Genomic DNA, 24,113 nt, shown 5'->3' on the forward strand with positions numbered 1-24,113 from the left:
TACTTGCAATCAATCCCTAGGGAAATCCTTCAGCCCACATGGGTTAGCTGCTCATTGGCCTAGTACCTTGTGTGGTGGCTTCCATTGGCTCCAGCTGCCTAACTCCATAAAAGATCTTAATTGCTTTTTCCACTTGCTGCACTCTCAGCAAGTTTGCAGATGACACTAAACTGGGAGGAGTGGTAGATATGCTGGAGGGCGGGGATAGGATACAGAGGGACCTAGACAAATTAGAGAATTGGGCCAAAAGAAACCTGATGAGGTTCAGCAAAGACAAGTGCAGAGTCCCGCACTTAGGATGGAAGAATCCCATGAACTGCTACAGACTAGGGACCGAATGGCTGGGCAGCAGTTCTGCAGAAAAGGACCTAGGGGTTACAGTGGACAAGAAGCTGGATATAAATCAACAGTGTGGCCTTGTTGCCAAGAAGGCTAACGGCATTTTGGGCTGTATAAGTAGGGGCATAGCCTGCAGATCGAGGGATGTGATCATTCCCCTCTATTCGACATTGGTGAGGCCTCATCTGGAGTACTGCGTCCAGTTTTGGACCCCACATTACAAGAAGGATGTGGAGAAATTGGAAAGAGTCCAGCAGAGGGCAACAAAAATGATTAGGGGGCTGGCACACATGACTTATGAGGAGAGGCTGAGGGAACTGGGATTATTTAGTCTGCAGAAGAGAAGAATGAGGGGATTTGATAGCTGCTTTTCGCTACCTGAAAGGGGGTTCCAAAGAGGATGGATCTAGACTGTTCTCAGTGGTACCTGATGACAGAACAAGGAGCAATGGTCTCAAGTTGCAGTGGGAGAGGTTTAGGTTGGATATTAGGAAAAACTTTTTCACTAGGAGGGTGGTGAAGCACTGGAATGGGTTATCTAGGGAAGTGGTGGACTCTCCTTCCTTAGAGGTTTTTAAGGTCAGGCTTGACAAAGCCCTGGCTGGGATGACTTACTTGGGAAGTGGTCCTGCTTTGAGCAGGGGGTTGGACTAGATGACCTCCTGAGGTCCCTTCCAACCCTGATACGCTATGATTCTATGATTCATTTAGCCTGAATGAAGGCTGGCTGGCATACCCATCATCATTAACACGGTCTCTGATTGCCTTGTAGATCAAACACATGCTTGATGGCAGCCATTAGCAATTTACAGTGTCACAATATCCCATTATCACGGAGTCCCTGAACGATGCTCTGGAACTGCTTCCCACAAAGCCAGTCAGAACTTTGGGGAGCCTCCTCTCCCTTGGAGCAGACTGTCTCCAGGGCAAGAAGCTCACATGGCTTCCACCTGACCTTGGAGCATTCAGCATCATCTGCCCCTCCGTGCGCTTCCCACAGCAAGTCCACGCAGGCGGGGTCCTGGGGAAGCCACAGGGTCCTCCGGGGGTTCACTTCGCAGTCAGACGTGACTCTTAGCCAGCCAGTAAAACAGAGGTTTATTAGATGACAGGAACAGGGTCCAAAACAGAGTGTGTAGGTACAGAGAACCAGACCCCTCAGCTGGGTCCATTCTGGGGCCCAGTGAGGTAGATGCCCATGTCTGCCCTCAGTCCTCGTCCCCAGCCAGCTCCCAAAACTGAAAACCCCTCCAGCCCCATCTCCTCTGCTGAGTTCCTTTCCCAGGCCAGGAGGTCACCTGATCTTTTTGTTCTCCCACACCTTTAGCATCCCATTTTTTTTTTTAATTGGAGATATACCAATCTCCTAGAACTGGAAGGGACCTTGAAAGGTCATTGAGTCCAGCCCCCTGCCTTCACTAGCAGGACCAATTTTTGCCCCCGATCCCTAAGTGGCCCCCTCAGGGATTAAACTCACAACCGTGGGTTTAGCAGGCCAATGCTCAAACCACTGAGCTATCCCTTCCCCCCTGCAAGGGGGGAAGGGCCTGGCCATTAGTTACCATGGAGACAGAGTGTCAGTGATTTATGCACACTGACTTTTATCCCACCACCTAGAGACTTAAGAAACGCATAGGGGAAACTGAGGCACCCAGACAGTATTCAGAGGAAACATTAAGAATAGTCCAACTTTGTTACACCCATCCAAGGCTTTTATCCTAATTCTGGATATTTTGATATCCACGTAAATGTCTGATCCCTCTTTGAACCTTGCTACTTCTTTGCCTCAGTGTCTTTCTGTGGCAATGAGTTCCACAGCCTAACTGTACATTGTGTTACAAAATATTTTGTTTTTATGTTTTAAATTTGTCACCTTTACCTTTTGTCCCTCCCCCCCTTAAGTTATGAGACAAGGAGAAGAGAAGTTCCTTAGCTACCTTCTCTAGAGCATTATTTTATATAGAGAACATTAATCGTATCCACTCTGTCATCTGCTTTCTAAAATAAACAATCTGAATCTCTCCATATGAGAGTTTTTCCATGCTCTCAAATTTCCGTACTCTCTAATTTCATTCACCTTCCATGGATTCTTACTTTTGCTCTAGTCTCGTTCCTTTTCCCCTCTCCCATACCAACCATCTCAATTCATAGGTCGTTGTTTTGTTTCCATGATGGTGTGGAAGCAGGGAAAGAATTAATAAGGGTTTGAAGGGGATCTTAATGCATGTCAGTCAGTTAGCAAGAGTTAGCCCAGCTGTAACCCTAATGACGTGAGACTTCTAGAAGCAAGGATAGTGTGAGGCAGAGGGAAAGAACTGTGTAAAAAGTTATTACAACCTTGTAACTGATAACCAAATATGCAGCCTGGTGTCTTCTAGGAGTGAGAAAACAAGATAGCAGAATGGCTTATGTATAAACAAAATGAAGTTGTTGCTCTTTATTGTCTGTATTATTGCTAGTTATTGTCTGTAACAAAAGTATAAAGGCTTGCTGTAATTGTTTACCAGTTGAGAGACCTGTCCGGGACTGGGGCGACCCTGTGTCCTATGGCACTCTCTCCCTCCATTGTAATTACTGGAGAAATAATAAAGTATTTGATTTTGCTGCACCCAAAAGAAAAAACGAGACCTGAGTTTTTCTCCGACAATGGTTAAGTTACTTTATGTGATCACTGCATGCTTGCAGTTCTGATTACCATTGCGCTATGTGGGTTAGCCACTTGGTGGTGTTACAAATAAACTTATACAAACAAATAAACTGTTTGTTTCAAGGGGCCTGGGCCACTTGGAATCTAGTCAATTTAAAAACACTTATACAGTCATTTCAACTACTATCCCTACCCTGAACCTTGCAGTCATTTTTTGTGAGTTTCATAATCACACTTCCCTAACTCTTTAAAAAACTGCTGCTTATTTCCCACAGCCCTTGTGGCTGTGGGAAAACTAACTACAGTAGGGATAGCTCAGTGGTTTGAGCATTGGCCTGCTAACACCAGGGTTGTGAGTTCAATCTTGGGGGTCTGGGGCAAAAATCAGTACTTGGTCCTGCTAGTGAAGGCAGGGGGCTGGACTCAAGGTCCTTTCTAGTTCTAGGAGATAGTTATATCTCCAATTATTAAAACTGACTATGCAAGGGAAGCTGACTATACACAAAGGCTCACTTCCTTAGAGGTATTTAGGCACCTAACTTCCATTAGGAAGCCTTCAAATGCACAAAGGATACTGCAGAGATTTATCTTATGAAGTTGTTTGAGTTAGTCATGTCTCTCATCTTGACTGTAATGAGAGTAGGTAATACAGTTCAAACCAAAGGGAATTTAACAATGCAAACCATAAGACAAAAAGTGGGATTTTAAAAAATCCCAAAGACTTTTTAATTTGTCCAGAAGGAATGCTAAGTTCTTAGAACAGAAGCTGATAACTATACATTTAGAGAGTATGATGGCAGTTCATACTAACTGCACTGGCTAGTAGCTCACTTGTTTTAAAACCATTGAAAATCTGACTTGAGACTTTGATTATTTTTTTTACATAGTAGTGATTCCGCCAGTGCCGTACCCATATCATCCAGTGCCCCCTCCCACTGTTAGCGAGGTGGGAGATAGTGGCAGCATTGCTCCGCCTTACTCCTACGATCCCAACGGCAGTGATCTACCTCAAGGTAAGAGGGATGCATTCTCTAACAGTGCACGCTCCGGATTGTATATCCTACAGCAGTGATCTCCAACTTTTTTACAACCAAGATCACTTTCTGAATTTAAGTGCAACCCAGGATCTGCCCTGACCCGCTCACTCCATTTCCCCCTCTCTCCCGCCCGTCGCTCACTCTCCACCATCCTAACTCACTTTCCCCAGACTGGGGCAGGAGATTGGGGGCCAGGAGAATGAAATGACAGGCTAATAGTGAAGATAGTGATGTCTGAGGAACACTGGAACAGCAGCAAATGCAGGGGGGAGGCAGTTTTTGTTTACAATGCTCTTTTAAGTGTATAGAACCCAGAATAATCTTCAGTAAAATATAGCCACAGTGTGACACCTGCCAGACAAGCAGCAGTGAGGCTAGTGAGATTCATCTATAAGTACAAGACAGTAATAGTCACCAAGAATTTAGCGTCACCTTACAAGACCTCAAGAGATAGTTTTCTGGATAAGAATTTTACTAGTGCAGTCTCAGAGGCTCTGTCTGGAATGCTAATGCAGGGAGTCCCGTCAACTTACTTTACACTTCTCATTCCGGTGGAGTACCGGAGTCGATGGAAAGTGATCTCTGGTCCATTTAGCGGGTCTTCACTAGATCCACTAAATCGACCCCCTCCCTCCCTGGGTCAATCAATCGCCGCAGCATCAATCCACGGAAAGTGTAGATATACCTTGAGAGTCAGGCAGAGGAGGGTCAGATAAATGGGATTCTACTGTACGTGTACACCAGCCCTTCTTACAGTTATCCCCCTGGCCCAAAGAAACAAGCTAGTTAATATGTAAAACCTTGAATTGTTCATTTGAAATTACAGATCTTTAGGAAGTTTTAGGTCCATGTTTTCTAAAAAGACTGTTTTAGGTGCCTTAAATGTTGGTTGCCCAATTTGACAAACTTCAACAGGCTTTGATTTTCAGAAAGTGTTTGTTTGAATCCTGAACCTCTGAAAATCAGGCCCTATTGAGTGCCCAGAATATCTAGTCACTTTGGGAAATCTAGGCCATGGTAATTTCTACTTTAATATATTATCATTTGTTTTAAGGTTTGTAATAGCCGCTGATGGATTATAGTCGTTCTGTGAAGAGCATCATTGAGCAAACAATTTATAGCAATACATTCATTTTTGTTTTTCTTATTAATGTTACTTGTTAATGTATTACTTGTCAAAATGGTTAATCCATTTTTATTGTGCTAAACTGCATGGATTGTTTACAATATGTGCTAACTTCGAGACTATTACTTTTGAAAATAATTTGAGTCAGATTCTGAAATCTGTATTCTAAAAATACATTCAGAAAAAGTAATGTTGTCCGATGAACAATTTTGTTTTTATTCATTTACATAGTTTTAACAAGACCACAAACAGATGACTGTTTCTGGGTGGTTTTTTGTCCACAATCCTTAATAATTATAGTATGTTTTCTAATTTCAGATACAAAGGTAGTGCAGTATTATTTTAATTTGGGATTGCAGGTAAGTGCTTGTCAGATATGGTATGGTAAACCGCTTGTACAATATCACCTATCTTGACAGATGCATTGATGTGCCTGAATAGGGCTTTTAAGTGTTCTGAATATGCTTCCTGTGCACTTGGCTATTAGTACATGCATGTGTGCATGGAGGAGACTAAGCTTACAGTGCAGGAAGTTTGAGTTGTAAATTGTGAAACTCATAAAGAGCATTTACATGTAGTGAGTTTCATTTCGGTGGCTTTATGAAGATGGGTGGGTAAAGCATTGTTCTTCCCATTTATATGGAAAGGGTGGGTAAAACAGAGAGAAGTTTAAGGTTAAGAGTGTGGTCAAGTGCCTGTTGAAATCAGTGGGAAAATTCTCCTGGGTCCCATGTGTCTTGCCCAAGGCAATTGAGCAAGTCAGCAGGAACAGAAACCAGGCACCTGATTTTGATCTCGACTACAATTAAGTCCATGGTAACTCCTAACTCCCAGCTGATGCTCAAATGGCCATGTGATCTAGTTGACTTTAGCGTTATTAATAATCCAGGGTTGAAACTTGAGCATTATTCTCCAGGTATGGGGCCCCAGTGCTCAGGGTTCCTACTGACTCTATGCCCTTACCACTCACGCTATGGTGGTAGAGGGTTCTTGGCACCTGTCAGGATAAGGACCGTACAGGATGCAATAAGACATTCTACATTATAGAAATTACTAATAAATAGAGGCTAAATTACTGGCAAGACCTTCTCTATATTTATTGGTATGTGGCACACCAAAAAAGGCGTATGAGATTGTGGTGCTCAGCAGGTGGTAACGCCAGTACTAGAATTGCATCTGCCCTCTGATTCTGATGGAGTAGATAATGCTGATATGCTGTGGACTAAGGCCCGTGCCAGCCTCTCCTGCAACAGAAAAGCCTCAAAATGCCTTCTTTTCCTATATGATAAAATGTGGCGGGGACATTTTTAATTCTTCAGGAGGGTATAATACAGTTGAGAAAAGTGCTTGGGGAGAGGCATTTTGGTGACTTTCTGGCAGTCTGCAAGATGTAATGTGTACAACATTGTTAACCATTTTCTGGAAATGTTAATGGCTAAGTGCTACTGAGGTGGGGGGAGGAAAGTACACACACACAGACTCTAAAACGTCTCTCCTTACTTTGAATTTCCTAAGTATTACCATCAGAGCTATTGGCATTCCATGGCGTACAGGCAACAGGCACCACTGCCACCACCTGCAGAAGCTGACTCAGCATACACCGAGCCTGCCCCCATGGTGGAGCAGTCAGTACCTCGGCTGCACACTGACGTTGGGAGGAATGTCCTGCAAGTTTCCCCGGAAACAGCAAATGGTTAGTATTTTCAGCTGACCATTTGTGTATGTGAGTGTGAGCCATTAAGTAGAAATGGGCGTCCTATTGTTGATTTACCAATTGACACAGCATAGTTGATTGATATGGTCCTTTTTCCTTGCTTTGTCAATTGAAATTGCAGACCAATGTGACTAACTGTTGTAGCTCACTGGAGTAGTGTAACGGGCCTCTTTACATTTCCCATTAGAAGAGACAAATGATGAATTGCATATAATGGCCTCTGGAATTGGTGAAAACACGTGTGTGTGTGTGGGGGGGGGCGTTAAAATTGAGTTCTAATGTAAAATGAGGATAATGTATGGTCTGTATAGGTGGGTAACAGGAGATAGTGTCTTCTATCATTTTTTAAATTATTGTTCATTACCTACAGCCAGGGATAGATGCTGGCAAAAAATCAGAATTGACTGTGTGAGCCCCACTCCTTTATAGGTTATTTTAGGGTTGGGTGTCTGCTGTTTTTGATATATTATTAAGTTTATGATTTAGAATTGCTGATATTCAGGGCTAGGTAACCCCAGCAAGAAACAAAAAATATATTTGTGGCTTGACCTTGGTAGACCGTAGCTGCTTTTCTAGACGGGCCTTCTTTTTCCAAAGCTGGGTGGGATGTCGAGTGTTTAAAATTGTGTGGGCCTCGTGATGACTTTTTTTCTTTTCTGACCCACACACAACAAACCACAATGATGTTTGTATTTAAAAAAAATCCTATATTTTGAATAGTATTAGCCGTTCCCTTACGGTTTTTTTTTAAAAAAAAACAGAAGACAGGAGCCATGGTTATTGGTCTCTATTCGATGTCTTGGCTGTCTGAACAGCCATTATTGCTGGCTCTCTTCCACGGTGTATAAAGTTACAGCAACAGTTAGCTCAACCCAACAGTTTTGTAAGAGGCATATAGTTAAGGGTTGGGGTGAGGGGCTGTGTTAAATGAGTAGAAGATGTCAAAGTTCAGATGTCTGGCCTCATTAAAAAGTCTCTGATATTGGGCTAATGGAGTAAACATGGTAGAAACTGGCATATCTTTGTCACAAGTATTAATTGATCAATGACAATTACACAGGCTTGCAGTTCTGCTGCAATTATAACCTATTCTATTAAGTTTCTTTACCCCCTATCCATCACCATAGTATCTAGTCAGAGGTTATAAAGAGAGGTATTCTTTTGCTTTGTTTTTTAAATCCCCTACTGTCCTGCAGCTCCCCAGAGAAGTTCAAAAGGGGATCTGTCCTTCCTCTGAGCCTCAACAAAAAGAAATACAATCAATAGGCAATGAATACTTAACCAGACCTGGAACACCTCTATGAGTGAGCAGGTTGCCTTCCAGACTTACTCAAGAGCTGAGATGGTCTTCTTGTCAGTGTACACATCATATGGGCATAAATTATTATTTATCTAGATATGTTCTATTTTGTCAGTGTCATACAATCGTTTCAATTGTAATGAAAATGAAGGACTGCATAAAAATGGCCAGAATGTTAAAATATGTCACTTGTGTATTTTTCAGGTACTTTCCAAAATGTAGAGCCTCCACCTCAATCCCACGGAACAGTATGTTATCCAGTAGTGACAGATCCCTATGGCCAGCCACCTCCACCTGGGTTTGACTATCGCATCTCTTGAGTACCTGCCTACCATTATGTTAGCACTTGGCATCCTGCAAATCCCTCCTATGGTAATCCTTCACAATTCCATAATACTGTAAATCCTAGATAGATGCATCAAGTCAGCTACATTATGGACATCCAAGTATGTAAGGCAAAATGACGTCAACTCACTTCCTGCACTAAAGTTTTCTTGTTTTCTCTGTTAATGGATGTTGTAGTGGCTGCTAAGCTGTTTTGTGTGTTTCATTTACATGTTTCTCTGTGGCTTTATATTAATGGTAAAAATCTGTTTAAAACTTGAGTATTGTTTTAGTAGAGTATATTGGAAAGTAAATCTATTGTATAGCAAAGAACATGAAGCAACTGTACATAATCTATAACAATGCAATTTCTTTCATGCTGGTATATATACACTATCACTTACCTTCATCAATAAGTACAATGTATGGAGGAGTTAGTCTTGCACAAGAGAACGATGCATCTTACATATTATACCAGTTTGCTTGTAATGGTAACCTACTTCATCACTTAAGCAGGAGAATGGTTGGGTTCTAGTCCATTTGAGGAAAGTAATTACTGTTGAAATAGGCCACTTTTCTCAGTCCTGAATAAAACATATCAGCCAGGTGTGTTCTCCAGTAGTCACTACTGATTTGTAATAGTTGCTCTTTCTCTGTTTAATTTTGTTCAGTATAGTCTTGAAGAGTTAGACAGTGGGACAGTGCTCAGTGTTGGCCTGTTCTGCTGTATACGATTGTATTTGTGAGTCTTGGTTCATGGAAGTTCCCCGGTAGAAGTTGTGTTTGATTTGTACTAAATAAACAAAAACACATCTAATCTATGGAAATGAGTCTTCTTTTCTGACCAAAAACCCTCCTTAATGTCCCTGCAAAGTAGATTATGAGGCTTGTGTTAAGAAATCCACATAGGTTTTTTTATGGGACATAGGAGACAGTTGGACTGAACATATTCCCCAAAATCCCTGCTTTGAGTCAGTAGTGAAATGAGGATAACATCAAGCAGAAACTTGTTCTACTGCCAAAAAGCCAGTGCAGTGCAACCCTACCTCTGTTGCTTTTCAGATCATAGTCCAATGAGGTGTTGCTGCACAAACTGATACTTTTCCTTGTCATACTCATTGAAGACTGTTGTTTGCGTGTGACACAGGTGCTCTCTCTTACACTTAGGTCCCTGTGCTGGGGGGTTGCAGAAAGGCTTAATGTGGGCTTGAGAGACCAGTTAACCCACCTGCTTGAACCTGGAGGGTAAGCAAGGCCTAATGAGAAATGAAGCCCAGCTGGGGAGTGCTATAAAGAGAGGCAGCCTGAAGCAGAAAGAGGTTGCAGGGAGAAAGGGAAGAACTCTGCAGTCTCTCTTGGTAATGAGAGGGGAAAGACTGGCAGGAATAAGAAAGCTCCTGCAGGGTAAGGCAGAAGACCAGGGGGTGCTACCTGACAGAGACAGGATTGGAGCAAGCTCCTGTAGCTGATCCTGACACAAGGACAGGAACTGGACCTCTGGGGAGAAACCCTGGGTGATGCTGCTCATTAGAAGGAGCCCAGAAAGGGGTAGCGGAAAAGGCTTGAGGGAAGGCTATCGTAAGTAGTAGTCCGGGGAGGCAGTGGCAAGGTGTCTGACAGAGCAGACCTTGGAAGCCAGTGCAAGGTGAGGGCTTTTGTTCCCCCACTAGCCCTTTGGAAGATGGTGTTGAGCTCCCTGATTTAAAGGGATACGGGCAACTTAATGTCTACGAGAAGGGTGTAAGCATCATGGGGTGAAGAGTTGGGGTCAAGGATCAGAATTAATGACATTCTGTCCACGCAGGAGAGGTGGGAAAAAATGTGACCTGGTGAGAGAGCCAAGTAGTGGGAAGAGGCAGGCCACTAAGGGATCCGGAGCAACTGTTAGGGGGGCCGAGGAGCAGCTAGAGAGGAGTCCATTCTTTTACTGCCCCAAATGTGTGTCATTGGGAAGGTGACTTTCCATAATTGTGTTGGGGTTTGGATTTGACATGGCCTTGATGTTATGAGGTATGTATTGTTTCCATAAAGGCAAGAAAAATACAGGTTGTTTTAATTAATTAAATTTCTCCTTTTTAATTAAGTTCATTTTTAACCTTATTTACACTGTGTATACCTGTTCCCTGCCTGGGTGGTGCCACCAATTTTGAAATAATTTTATACCTTCTCTGTTGGTCCATTTTTCTAAAGCTTTGAGCGTGCATTGATTATTGATGGGCTGACGCAGCCCGACATCACAACTGCAGTGAATACTAGCTAGGGTCTGTCCCCTTGGGAGAATTGTCAGGAAGGTGCCCTGTGTAAAATTCTCTGGAAAATAGTTTCCTCTTCACCATCTTCAGGGAAATGTGCTCCCCACCATTAGGGGGGTTTTAAATACCTTAATTTCTTTTGTTCTGAATTTAGCTGCTGCTAATTGAAGGATAGTAATTGCTGAAAGTAGACTTCCCACCAATAGGACATGCCATGCTACTGATCCCTATTTGCACAAAAGAGCTTAACTTCTTTTTTTTTTAATTGGCTGAATTTTTGCAATGTTATCCTTCTTCCTCTCTTTCCCCTCAGCGCCGTATAGTACAAAGAATGGAAAGTGCACTTTGAAAAGTTTGTCAATTTCTATAAGGATAGGCATGGTGTAAGAAGGTATTAGAGAACATGTCCATAGAGAACATTAATTCAGTATGAAGTTCAGAGTTGTTTATAGTTAAACTAGATACATTTTGATTCTCTAGAATTATTTCAAAACTTCTAGGTCCTTTGGTGGGTAGGAGGTTGTAACTAAGCCTTACCAGTTTATAATAGTAAAGACTTGATTTTTGAGGTTTTTAAAGCTGAGATTTTAAAATAATGGGGCAGTGGTTGTCTTTAAATCCCCTACTCAGATTAGAAAAGCTTAACTTTAAATTCTAAACCACAGAAGTGGTTATTTTTTTTTAATTTGTATCTGTTTTGTTGATTTATGGAAAACTCTTGAAGAATATAATTACTCAGACTCCTAGCAGGATAAGATAGTACATCACTTCAGTACCTCTGCAACATCTTGCTTAGATTATAGGATTATTCTGCTTGAAAAAGGAAGATTAATGTTGTGGCACCTTTTCTGGCTCTTTTAATGAAGATGAGTAGAGATTTAGATTTTTATCAACTCTAGCTCTAAAGAGAGTTGCTACTGTCAGTTCCTTCTCTGCTCAACTTGTCCGGTCTTTGGACTGACGCTGTGGAAGTAGCTGCTCTGGTGCAAGAAATCATGTTAATATTTAAATCTCAAATCTTTAGTAGCTCAGAACAGTAAGGTGGCATCACAAAGAGGCATGGCTGTGGTTTGCCAGCTCTTAATCATTTTGGGTGTCCAAGTCCCCTACCAGCTTTGAAAATCAACAGTTCAATCTTATTACTTCAAGCTTAGACACCCCAACTTGAAGTCTAGTCACTCTCTTTTTATACATAATTTTGTGTAGATGTTCCTGGTTCTTCTTCGAGTGATTGCTCAGGTGTATTCGTCAATAGGTGTGCGTGCTCGCCACGTGCACCGGTGCCAGAAGTTTTTCCCCTAGCAGTACCCGTAAGGGAGCGCCCCAGCGACCCCTGGAGTGGCGCCTCCATGGTGCAGTATAAGGGGTGCTGCAAGCTCCCCCCACCCTCAGTTCCTTCTTGCAGCTTCGAAAGTGCTTCGAAACTGCCCTACTCCAGCTTTGCTAAAAGCAGCAAAGAATCCTGTGGCACCTTATAGACTAAGACGTTTTGGTCTGTTTTGGTCACTTTGGGTTAGCTCATGATCTGGTTAAAGATCATGAAAATTGACTGCATCTTTGTATATGCCTGGTTATCACTACAGCAAAAATGTGGTATTTTGTGTCATTTTAAGTAAAGTTTAGTTGTTCATTTTTTTTAAATTAAGTTTAGTTAAGTTTTAGTTTCTTTAGTTTGTTTGATGAATAAAAATAACATCCTTATGATTGAGTATTCAATAAATGTTTGCCTTTAAAATAAAATTCCCTGGGTGCACACCCTAATGAAATGTGCTGCGCACGCCCACGCAAAGGAGTACATCTGAATATACTTCCCTCTGCAATAACAGTGTTTCATAGTGAAAAGGAGAAAGGTCTACTCCTCAATCCTTACAAGTTAGTGGTAAGTGTAAAACCTCTCAGAGGCTGCCTTAAATATTTGTGGGCATTGAAGAAAACCCAACAAGGGGTGGGAGGAGAGAATCAATGTGAAGTGGTGATGTACCCCTAAAATACTTAAGTTCCATCTTTTTTTAAAAATTCTGATTCTTTCTGCATCTGGAAATCTATAAAATGTGAGGATTCCCGAAGAGAAGATCACAGACATGGGACAACTAAGTATTCAAGTTTTGGCCCCAAGTTGCAGCTAAACTCTACTAGCTAGACCTGAGGCAGTCTCAAATATATTTTTAAATATTTATTTGATAAACATGCTAAATTTGCTTTAGATACTGTTGTATCCTGCTCATGTTCACTAGTTAAAAATCTTCAAAGAAACAGTAAGTATAAAGGGTGTGGTGACTCACCCCTGCGATGCCTCCTGCTGGTCATTGGGAATTAGCTCTTCTCCAGACCAGAGCACCCTCTACAGGCCGGTGACCTGCTGCCGCTGGCCTCCATGTCCCTCCCAGACCCCGGTGCCCCTCTACCCTGGGGTGCTGCCCCCTAGCAGTAACCCCCACACACTCTGCCTCTGGGTCTCCCCTTCCTGGGGAAACCCCAACCCGCTATCCCCATCTTGCCTTAGTCTGGGCTACTGCCAGTCACCACCAAGCCCCCAAGGCAGACTGCAGTGTACAAGCCACTCATCCTAGGCAAGGGGGTTCGGGCCTGCTGTCTTCCCCTGCCACCCAGTACCTTTTTAGGCCTTGATATCAGGCCTGCAGCCTGGGAGGTCACCAGGCCTCAGCTCCCCAGCTCCACCTGCTCCTTCCCCAGCTCCACCCTCCATACCATCAGCCAGGCCCTGCTCTCTCCCAGCCTGCAAGGAACCTGCCTGAGCGCCTGGCTCAAAGCCTTTTACAAGGCCAGCTACGGTCTGATTGGGGCATGGCCCAGCTGTGGCTGCTTCCCCATCAGCCCAGCCTTAGGCTCCCCCGGGGCTGTTCCAAACCTTTTAAGGCAGGAGCGGGTGACCACCCTGCTACAGTAAGAAAGCAGGGTTCCCCCCCAAAAAACTGGGAAAAATGCAAAATTTGACAAACATTTGCTATGAATTATGCACCCAATTTTGTAACAGCCTTTTAAAGGTCCAGGCTGTCAGGACCAAAGTTTGGTTCCCTCAGCTGAAATTACGTTGTTGTGGTTTGACAATTCCTCTCTTTTGCCCACAAGCAAGAACCAAGGCCCTAATACTGCCATCAGATCTAGAGTCCTACTGCACCCACGCAACGTCCTACTGAAATCAAGAGAGCTCTGTTCAGGTGCATGTGGATCTGACAGCAGGACTGAGGTACAACAGAAACAACATTCAAACCCACATTCCAGCAAACATATGAGCTTTTTGGGCTCAGCCTCAGGAATACGAATCTGGCCTTACCTCTGGATCTCCCAGCCATTCCAGATATTCTTCAAATGATCCTTCCACATACTTAAAAAGAAAAGATAGAATTGATTTAATTAGATGCATATCATTATTCAATCTGCTGGAAACATTAAGAGTCAGAATTTGCACTTTGTATTTAAAGAGTTTAGAAGAAATCTGAAAATATTTTTCTTATTGTATTACATAGTGCCTAGGAACCAAGTCATGGCTCAGGACTCCATTGTGCTTGGCAACGTACAAACAACAGATGGGCCCTGCTCCAAGGAGCTTACAATCCAAGTCCATATCCATCTGTTGTCTTAGACAATTGGGGGAGGAAGGAGTACAAAGAAACAATGAGACCATATTGGTCAACATATAGGCAGTGGTCTTAACCCAACAGCCTTCAGATTCATAAGGCAAGTAAGTAGCCTTCCTGATCATGAATGATTTCTCCCTTGCCCCCCACATTTAGGAACAATTGCATAGGTATGTGCTTAGTAAAGGAGGTAACTTCTTGCTGAAAAGCTGTTTTATCTATATGCACTAGATTGGGGTAGGCAGCCTGCAGTATGCGAGCTGATTTTCAGTGGCACTCACACTGCCCGGGTCCTGGCCACCAGTCTGGGGGGGCTCTGCATTTTAATTTAATTTTAAATGAAGCATCTTAAACATTTTAAAAACCTTCTTTACTTTACATACAAGAGTTTCATTATAAATTATAGACTTATAGAAAGAGACCTTCTAAAAACATTAAAATGTATGACTGCCACGCGAAACCTTAAATGAGTGACTAAATGAAGACTCGGCACAGCACTTCTGAAAGGTTGCCAAACCCTGCACTAGATCGAACAGAAAAAAAAAGTCAAAGTCAGAATTATAGCAGTGTTTCCTCAAACATATTAAGGAAGCACATGGGAATGTCTTGTGTCAAACATGAGGTCTGGAAGGTCCAGATATCTCATGTATCAGAGGGGTAGCCATGTTAGTCTTCTTCTGTAGAAGCAGCAAAGAATCCTGTGGCACCTTATAGACTAATGCTGCAAAACGTCTGTTAGCCTATAAGGTGCCACAGGATTCTTTGCTGCTTCTACAGATATCTCATGCACAACTAAATGTACAATTTGGTTATCTGGGACTAATACTTTGGTCTGAATATAGTTTAATTTTAACAATTTGCCCCACCTGCTCCCATGCAGTGCATTGCAAAAGTGACTTTTCAAGCATGTTTGTTTTTAAATTGCAGGGTAACAATTTTAGCTATTATCGAATTTTATATCTGTTCCTCAAGTTGAAAACGGATAGCTTAAGGTTGGGAAGGTAGATATCCTAAAATACACAAGTGCAAATACATAGCATTGCTCACCCCAGCCCTTCTCCCTGAAGCCAATCTATTAAATGCCACATAGTTTTACTGTCTTTTTCTTTTATTGGATAAGACAAAGATCTTGTCTGCTCTGTATGGAAGTTAAAATAGCACAGCAATAATTGTGAGTAGGCACTTGTGCAAGTGCCTGTCACCAAAAAAATCTCTTATCTCACTATTATGCAGCATGTTCTGAGACCAGCTGGATGTCTCCCTCCACCCCAAGGGTAGCTGCATTTAAGTGGGGTCATCTCAACTGATTGGCCTCTTACAGTTGGTCTGGCTACTTCCACCTTTTCATGTTCTCTGTATGTATAAATATTTTCTTGCTGTATGTTCCAGTCTATGCATCCAATGAAGTGGGCTGTAGCCCACGAAAGCTTACGCTCAAATAAATGTGTTAGTTTCTAAGGTGCCACAAGTTCTCCTGTTCTTTTTGCAGATAGAGACTAACATGGCTGCTACTCTGACACCTGTCATTATGTGGGGCATGTCCACAGTGTACAAAGCACTTTAAAATCACTTGATGTGAAAGACTGGACAGTATTATAATACTAAAGAAGCGAGTTTATTGCTTTCAACATCTGTTCTGTGGATAAAACATTTAGAATTGTTCCCTTAAGATGCAGGGATGAATTAGAGTTCTGATAGCCAGTAGAGTGTTCAGAATGCTCTTCTAGAACCAAGTTGTTTCAAAGGATTCACAGGACCTGTCTATACTGGTAAGTTTACCTGTTGCTGACAACCACTGATCCACCAGTAGCAACAAGTACATTTCTGAATATTCAGTAGTATTGTAACAAACTAAGGCTAGGTATATAAAGGCACCGCAGTTGTTGGCAGGGGTTGAATTTGTGATCTTCTGAATGAAAACCACAGACCTCTACCACTTCCGTTCTAGTAGAGTCTTCGCTGGGTGAAAATAGTGGTCATCCACTGAAAGTGTGCAGTGACATTTAACCATGGTGTTTTATGTGCTTTAAGAGCCGTGCAGTATTCCACTGTTCTTACAGATGCATGTTTTACTTCAAAACAGAATGTCTGTCTCACACTCACACACACACACACACGAAGATTCAGTTTCACAAGACAGCTTATTAATGTCTATATGGTACTGTAATCACAGTTCCTTAAAGTGAGAGATCAGAGGTTTAGAATAAATGTATATTATCTTTTACAAATAAATGTTGTGCCATATATTTCCAAGGTTTAAAAACAAATGTAAGTTGAGTAGAAACTAATGGACAGTATACAGAGCAAGGCAAATGAGCAAGCATTTTCCCCTCAATTTCTCTAGCTTAAACCTGTGCTTGGTCAAAACACAGTACAGCGCCATGTAGGTTTTCAGTGCACAGATCTATGTAAATAATGTTGATGTGTAAACACCCCCATTATTTCTTAAGTTTACACACAAAACGTTGCATCTCATAAACACAAGTCTACTTACAACCTCAACGTTCTGTCGGTTTTCCCTCATAAATGAAACAAGCCTTCCTGACTTCCCTGTGATGAATCTGACAAGAAAAGACCTAGAAAATAGAGAAGGTGTTAAAAGGCACTGAAACGAAAGGGTTGCAGCTCATTTTAAATTGTACTTTTACACTAAGGCTCCTTTTCTATATAGTTCATATCAGTGGCTCTCAACTGGGGGTCCAGGGCCTGCTGGGGGGCGGTGAGCAAGTTACAGGGGGACCGCCAAGCAGGGCCAGCGTTAGATTCACTGGGGCCCAGGGCAGGAAGCTGAAGCCCCACTGAATGGGGCTGAAGGCCTGAGCCCTGCCACCTGAGGTGGAAGCCAATGCCTGAGCAACTTGCATCCAGCATTTATAATGGTGTTAAATATATAAACAAGTGTTTTTTAATGTGTAAGGGGGGCCCTTGCTATGTGAAAGAGGTCACCAGTACAAAAGTTTGCAAATGGCTGTGATAGACAGTCCAACAGGTCTATAGGTCGATTACAACTAACAGTCTATAGAAAGTGATTAATCATTTAATAAAACCCTTTATAAGCTACTCATAAATAGAACCTTTATATATATTTATATATATATATAATTGGAGATATACCTATCTCCTAGAAGTGGAAGAAACCTTGTTGAGTCTAGCCCCCTGCCTTCACTAGCAAGACCAAGTACTGATTTTTCTCCCAATCCCTAAGTGGCCCCCTCAAGGATTGAGCTCACAACCCTGGGTTTAGCAGGCCAGTGCTCAAATCACTGAGCTATCCCTCCCCCCTTTTTGGATACACATCTGTGCCTTCTGTTATTTGTCCATGCATTTGTAAGGGGAAGAATTTGAATTTGCTAAAGGAAAATCAATGATTGTTAATTAGGTAATCACTGGTAGAGCATTAGCCCAAATGCAACCCTTTACCCCAACCTTTGGCAGCTGGGAGAAAAGGTAAACTAGACCCTAGCTACAGCTCACTTTGCAAAACTAGAACCAACCCCCATTTTGTAAGAGGGAGACCAAAACTGGAAACTTTGATGCAACTCCTGCTGCTCCAGCTTTGGGAATGGAGAGAAAGATGAAGATGTCTCTAAGGTGGATACTTCAAAGCCAAAAATACCAGGTGACACAGAGTCCTGTGGCATCTTCTGGACTAACAGAAGTCCTGGAGCAGGAGCTTTTGTGGGTGAACACCCATTTGGTCAGACGCACGCTTATGCTCCAAGACTTCTGTTAGCCTACAAGGTGCCACAGGCACCCCTGTCACTTTATACTGCTGCAGCCTAACCCAGCTCCAGCTCTGCTTCAAAATCCAAATGGGGCCTTACCTCAGCCAACCCCAACCCAAGAAAGTAAGTGGGGTTGGACTTGCAAGCTGAGCGGGCCCTGTTTAGGAGAGAGGGGCCCAGAAACGTGGGGGCAGGGAGAGGCGAAGTTATGAACTGGCTGCTAGGAAGGGCCTGGGCGGGGAGGGGGGGGGGCAGGCACAAGCCCAGCCCGCAAGGGGGGTGGGGTGTGAAACTCCTGCTACCTGCTCGGAAACGGCCCGAAAGAGGCAGGAGGCGTCTCGGGCCGTGAGCTTGCGGTACAGCCCCAGGCTGGCCAGATACGCGTCCATGGCGACCTCGTGCACGGACTTCTGGCCGAAGTATTTCTTCCAGACCGGCTGCATCTTCCCAGCGGGGAACTCCTGCGTGTGCCGGGCAAGCGCGCAGGGCCCGACGAGCCCTCGGGCGAGGCGGCTGCGCTGGCCCCGGGGACTGGCGTGGAGGGGAGGCGCCGCTGCGCGCACGCGGCTCCCCGGGAGCTCCGCTGCAGCTAGCGAGCCCCGGAGTCAGTCGGTGCGCGAAGCCCCAGCCATGGCGCTGCTTGGGGGAGTTTATCAAGTCCCCAGAGCTCGCTCTCGGTGCTGGGGGGCTGGTTCTCCGAGTCCTGGCAGCGCTGGCTGCTCCAAGCAGCGGGCGTCGCTCAATGCACGCTGCAAGGAGTGTTTCCTGCGCCTGCAGTAGAAGCTAGCTGGGGGCTGCTTTGCACATGTGCGCTAACTTGCCTGCTGGAATGCATCAAAATGTAATCAAGTTTGAACCGCAGAGCCCGTCCCAGGCTGTAGTTCCTTGGAATGCCACTCCGAGGTGCTCTGCTTTGGCCTTGGGGGGTGGTTATAGTCCCCTTTCACATCTGCTTCGTAGCAGGTGCAAAGGCGCTTCTGCTCCTTTTCTGCCTAACCCACAGAGCTGCTGCCAATTCAGTTCCACTTAGCCAAGGAGGCAGCAGCGAGGAGAACATGCATGCACATTTAGCTGCTTTACTAGATTCCTGTAGATGTAGTGCAAGATAGAAAAAAGCATTTGGCTTTCTTGTTTATGTTTGGAGGCCCCAATCCTGCAAATCATTGAACTCAGTGGCACTGTTCCCATGGAAAATTCCTCATGTGCAGCTTCAGGGGCCATATGTGTATCTGTGCTTTTTTTTCTTGAAATGGATTGTTCTTTGACTAAAAGATAAATAAAATACTGGAAACAGATGCTCTCTAGTTCTTCAGCCAACCCCAGGGAGAGAAGGGATTTCTTGCTAGGCTGAGTCCATATTGATTATTTAGAGCTTTTTTTTCCCGATGTGCCTATATATGACTATAAATAAAATGTGGCATTTTGGGGGTTCAATCCTTCAGTCCCTACTCAGCCAAAAACGCTAAGTAGTTTCATAGGGACTCTGTGTCTTGCAGGAGTTGGGTCTAAAGTGGTAAATATTAACAAAGCCGTGTTTTGTTTGCCAATTTAGGAAGTGAAAATCTCCTGGATGAAAATTTTTGAGGATTAGAAAAATTCACTCTTGTGCCATTGGACAGCAGATAAACTGGTTACAGTGCAGTATTTGAATACAAATTCTTTGATTCTGAAGACAGCTGTCACTTGTAGTTTCTCAGGTGTTAATAAGGGGTGTAACTACACATCAAACACCTACATGCAGAGCAAAACAGTATTTAATGGAGTGACATTTAAGACCAATTGCACAATTACCGTACTTGATTATTTAGTAGTAGAAACAAAATATTCTGTGTCAATAATGTCAAGTCTAACAACTCTTACTTAAAAACTGGAGCAGGTTTAATTGTATCTGCTTGACGTTTACAGGACAAAATAATGGTAAATAATTGATGGGTGGTATTGCCAATCGCTCTGGAAAAAAACCCTCTAAAAGCCCGTTTGCTGGCATTTTTGTCTTTCTTACTCTTTTTCCATGCTCCTGTAAGTGCCTATGGTGAGAGTGCTGATGACTTCTATTTATTTGCAGAACAAAACTGCAGGCAGGGGCGGCTCTACAAATTTGGCCGCCCCAAGCAGTCATGCCCGGGAGGTGCCCCCGAGCCGCGAACCTCCCACGGGCATGACTGCGGAGGGTCCGCTGGTCGTGCGGCTCAGCTGGACCTCCCGCGGCTGCGGGCGGTTCGCTGGTCCGGCGGCTCCGGTTGAGCTGCCGCAGTCATGCCTGCGGGAGGTCCAGCCGAGCCGCGGGACCAGCGAACCGTCCGCAGTCTTGCCTGCGGCAGGTCCGGTTGTCCCGGGGCTCCGGTGGACCTCCCGCAGGCATGACTGCGGCAGGTCCACCGGCCCAGCCTGCCGCCCCCCTGGGAAAGGGCCGCCCCAGGCGGGTGCTTGCCCCGCTGGGCTCTAGAGCCGCCCCTGACTGCAGGGCAGCGGATGTGGAAGCCTTACACCACACTAACAATGTATGTCACCAGGTGGAAGAAAGTTAGTGTGCATGCCTAGTCTATCCTGCGGTTCCTTTTTGATACTACCAGTTGGAGTGGGGATTTTTAATATGTTCTGTGAGGGCCGGTGCGACGACACATTTCAAAACCCTCCCATTTTGCAACCAGTTGCAGTTTCTGCCGCACAACGTAACCATCTGGGCTCCTGCTCAGGACTTGCTGCCGCCTGATCCATGGGGTTGCGAATCAGGAGGGACAGGGTTTGTGGTAAAAAGCACTCATATTCTGCTTCCTCCTGGCTAATGTGCCAAATTGACCTATTGCAGGGCCCTGGGGGGTTCTGCATTTTAATTTAATTTTAAATGAAGCTTCTTAAACATTTTAAAAACCTTATATACTTTATATACAACAATAGTTTAGTTATATATTATAGCCATAAAAAGAGACCTTCTAAAAATATTAAAATGTATTACTGGTATGCGAAACCTTAAATGAGAGAGACAAATGAAGACTCGGCACAGCTCTTCTGAAAGGTTGCCGAACCCTGATCTTTTGGATGCTTGAGGCATGCTCTTTCACTTTTTTGTGTGTGAATACGTGAATAGGGAGGTAAGGTTTGTGGGTACAGAGCACTCCCCTGACCCCAAGGTGATAACCAGAGTGGTCCCATTCATTTTTTCCACTGGCTTCCTCCTTGATTATTTCCAATGACTTGGCAGCCTATGCACCTGTCACTGGTCCAGGGATGGTTGTGCACCTGTCACCGGTCCAGGGATGGTTGCAAATCTGGAGGGATGGGGTTTGTGGTCGAAAATGCTCACGATTTGCTTCCTCCTGGCTAATGTGCCAAATTGACCTATTGGATGATTGAGGCGCGCTCTTTCACTGTTTTGTGTGTGTGTGCCGTTATTGATATAAACTGGGACCATATAGAACATGGTTTGCAACCAAGGTCCTGTAGTGGCACCAAATCTTAGGTAAAGGGGGTCATATAAGGTGTCTAAGACCAGGTTATGGGTTGCTGGTTATGATTATGCTGTCTGTATGTATGTATCATTTTGTAGTTGAAGTTATACGTATTGGCTCTGTACTGTCTGTATTTTGTATTTGTGCTCTGCTTCTGGGTGACACCGCAGACAAGTTGGTGTTAGCTCTGCCTAGCCTGCTTGATGGCTCATTAAGGACCATCAGCTACACAATTGACCCATGGAGAAAAGGCAGATACGCTTTGAAACTCAGCAAAGTATGCAGGGACTTGCCCATGTGACTCTAGACTCCATTTTGCTGTAATTTTCCACAGTAAAGACAAAGAGGTTCTTACACCTGGAAAAGCCTATATAAGGCTAATGCCTCATCTCCATCTTGTCTTCAGTCCTGCTTCTTACCTTTGGAGGGATTTTGCTAGGAAATGAAGCTCTACACAAGGGACTGATGACCCATCCCAGCAGGGGATGTTCTCCAGAGGCTTGATTTGAACCTGCAGTTTACTCCATCACTGCTACAAGCCTGAACTAAGAACTTTGCCATTACTGTATGTAATTGATTCCATTTAACCAATTCTAGCTCTCATCTCTACCTTTTTCCCTTTATGAATAAATCTTTAGATTTTATATTCTAAAGGATTGGTAACAGCGTGATTTGTGGGTAAGATCTGATGTGTATATTGACCTGGGTCTGCGGCTTGGTCCTTTGGGATCGAGAGAACCGTTTTCTTTTATTGGGGTGTTGGTTTTCATAACCATTCATCCCCAGGATGAGTGGGTCTGGTGGTGATACTGGGAGACTGGAGTGTCTAAGGAAATTGCTTATGTGACTTGTGTTAGCCAGTGGGGTGAAACCAAAGTCCTTTTTGTCTGGCTGGTTTAGTTTGCCATAGAGGTGGAAAAGCCCCAGCCGAGGGCTGTAACTGCCCTGTTTGAGCAATTTGTCCTGAATTGGCACTCTCAGTTTGGTCCCGCCAGAACCGCCTCGTCACAGTGTGAATAAGTGAAAAGGGAGATAAGGTTTGGGGGTACAGAGGACGCCCCGACCCCAAGGTGATAACCAGAGTGGCCCCATTCATTTTTTCCACTGGCTTCCTCCTTGATTATTTCCAATGACTTGGCTGCCTATGCACCCGTCACTGGTCCGGGGATGGTTGTGCACCTGTCACTGGTCTGGGGATGGTTGTGCCCTTGTCACTGGTCCGGGGATGGTTGCAAATCTGGAGGGATGGGGTTTGCGGTCGTAAACGCTCACGATCTGCTTCCTCCTGGCTAATGTGCCAAATTGACCTATTGGATGATTGAGGCGCGCGCTTTCCCTTGTTTGCGTGTGAATATGTGAAAAGGGAGGTAAGGTTTGGGGGTATGGAGAATGCCCATGATGAGACCACTTTCTTTTTTTAAATTTATTTTTATAATTTTATAATTTGCATTATATATATGGACACAAATACGGAGAATAATTTTTTCAAGTAAAAACACGTTTTATTAAATTCTGATTATACATAATGCAACCCAAAGAAATATAGTTTTATGTTTTGAACAAGAGGCATTTAAACTATGGGTTTTTCTATTGGGTTTTTTTGGGGGGTAATGAAGTGAACTATGCACATTTCTTGCAGTTGTACTCTTTCTTCTCATCTGTCAGGTTTTTTTGATTGGTTCCTTCTGTAATGCAGGGTATATGTGCCCACCTCTTGCAAGAATCACACTGGACCTTTGATAAGTAACAATTAAGAAATGAAATCACAGAAGTTATAATGTTACACATACTTAGCATTCACTCATGCTATTCCTTCCACATGGGAGCGTTACCTAATATATGACTATCAGCATGAAGAAAATGATTACTGTTGTGGAATTTTTACAGGAATCATGATCCTTAACCAGTTTATGGCATATATTTCTCATTCAATACTATGTTTCTTACCATTGTGCAATCCTCATTTTCTCTTTCACAGTTGATACAGTTGCAGTATATGCAGTAGTCCTCCACGCTTTCTTAAAAATAAATATAGCGTTATGAAATGATGAATATGGTACATTAGCAGACTGCATAAATGAGCTTTGCTTTCCTTTTTCCCCCCCTCTGGTTTCTGGACATAGATAAAAATCCATTCTCTCTCTCTTTTTAATTAGTAATTTAAATGACTTATTGCTCACATATATACACACTTGTTTTCATATTATTGTCTCACACTTACACAATGTATCACCTGATTTGCTGTGCCCCATGTTGATAATAACACATTCTCAAACATGCGACATGCTACTGTTTCGTGTCCACATTCTGTGAAGTCTTTCCCCAGAGTCAAATCACACAAGTTCACTCAAAGTCCATTATTAAGCATATTCAGTAGAAGTACATGCTGTTTCAATGTTTACTTGTAGCTAACAGGAAGATATTAGTCTCACTATTGTTACATTCCCTTTAAAAAAAATTTAAATGGAACAGTTAATGTCCAATGTAAAGGTAAGTATCTAATAAATCACCTCCAATTCCTCAGGCATGTCCTTTCATATCTGATCTCATCACACAAGGAGTCAATTATTAACAATTCCTTTTTTTTCCATCAAGGCTATC

At 43.5% G+C, this 24,113-nt stretch overlaps 1 long non-coding RNA gene and 1 pseudogene across 1 annotated transcript; one reads left to right on the top strand and one right to left on the bottom strand.

The window, feature by feature from the left end:
* Nucleotides 1-1,239, top strand: part of LOC120375919 — a 41,824-nt pseudogene extending 40,585 nt beyond the window's left edge.
* Nucleotides 1,240-23,082: 21,843 nt separating this feature from the next.
* On the bottom strand, nucleotides 23,083-24,113 carry LOC120375420. The gene is made up of 3 exons (XR_005586544.1): nucleotides 24,023-24,113; nucleotides 23,460-23,530; nucleotides 23,083-23,246 (listed from the first exon to the last, which is right to left on the bottom strand). It is a non-coding gene; the product is annotated as an uncharacterized LOC120375420 (long non-coding RNA).

The sequence above is a fragment of the Mauremys reevesii genome, linkage group 12, assembly GCF_016161935.1.
Source record: "Mauremys reevesii isolate NIE-2019 linkage group 12, ASM1616193v1, whole genome shotgun sequence".
In the NCBI taxonomy this organism is placed as follows: domain Eukaryota; kingdom Metazoa; phylum Chordata; order Testudines; family Geoemydidae; genus Mauremys; species Mauremys reevesii.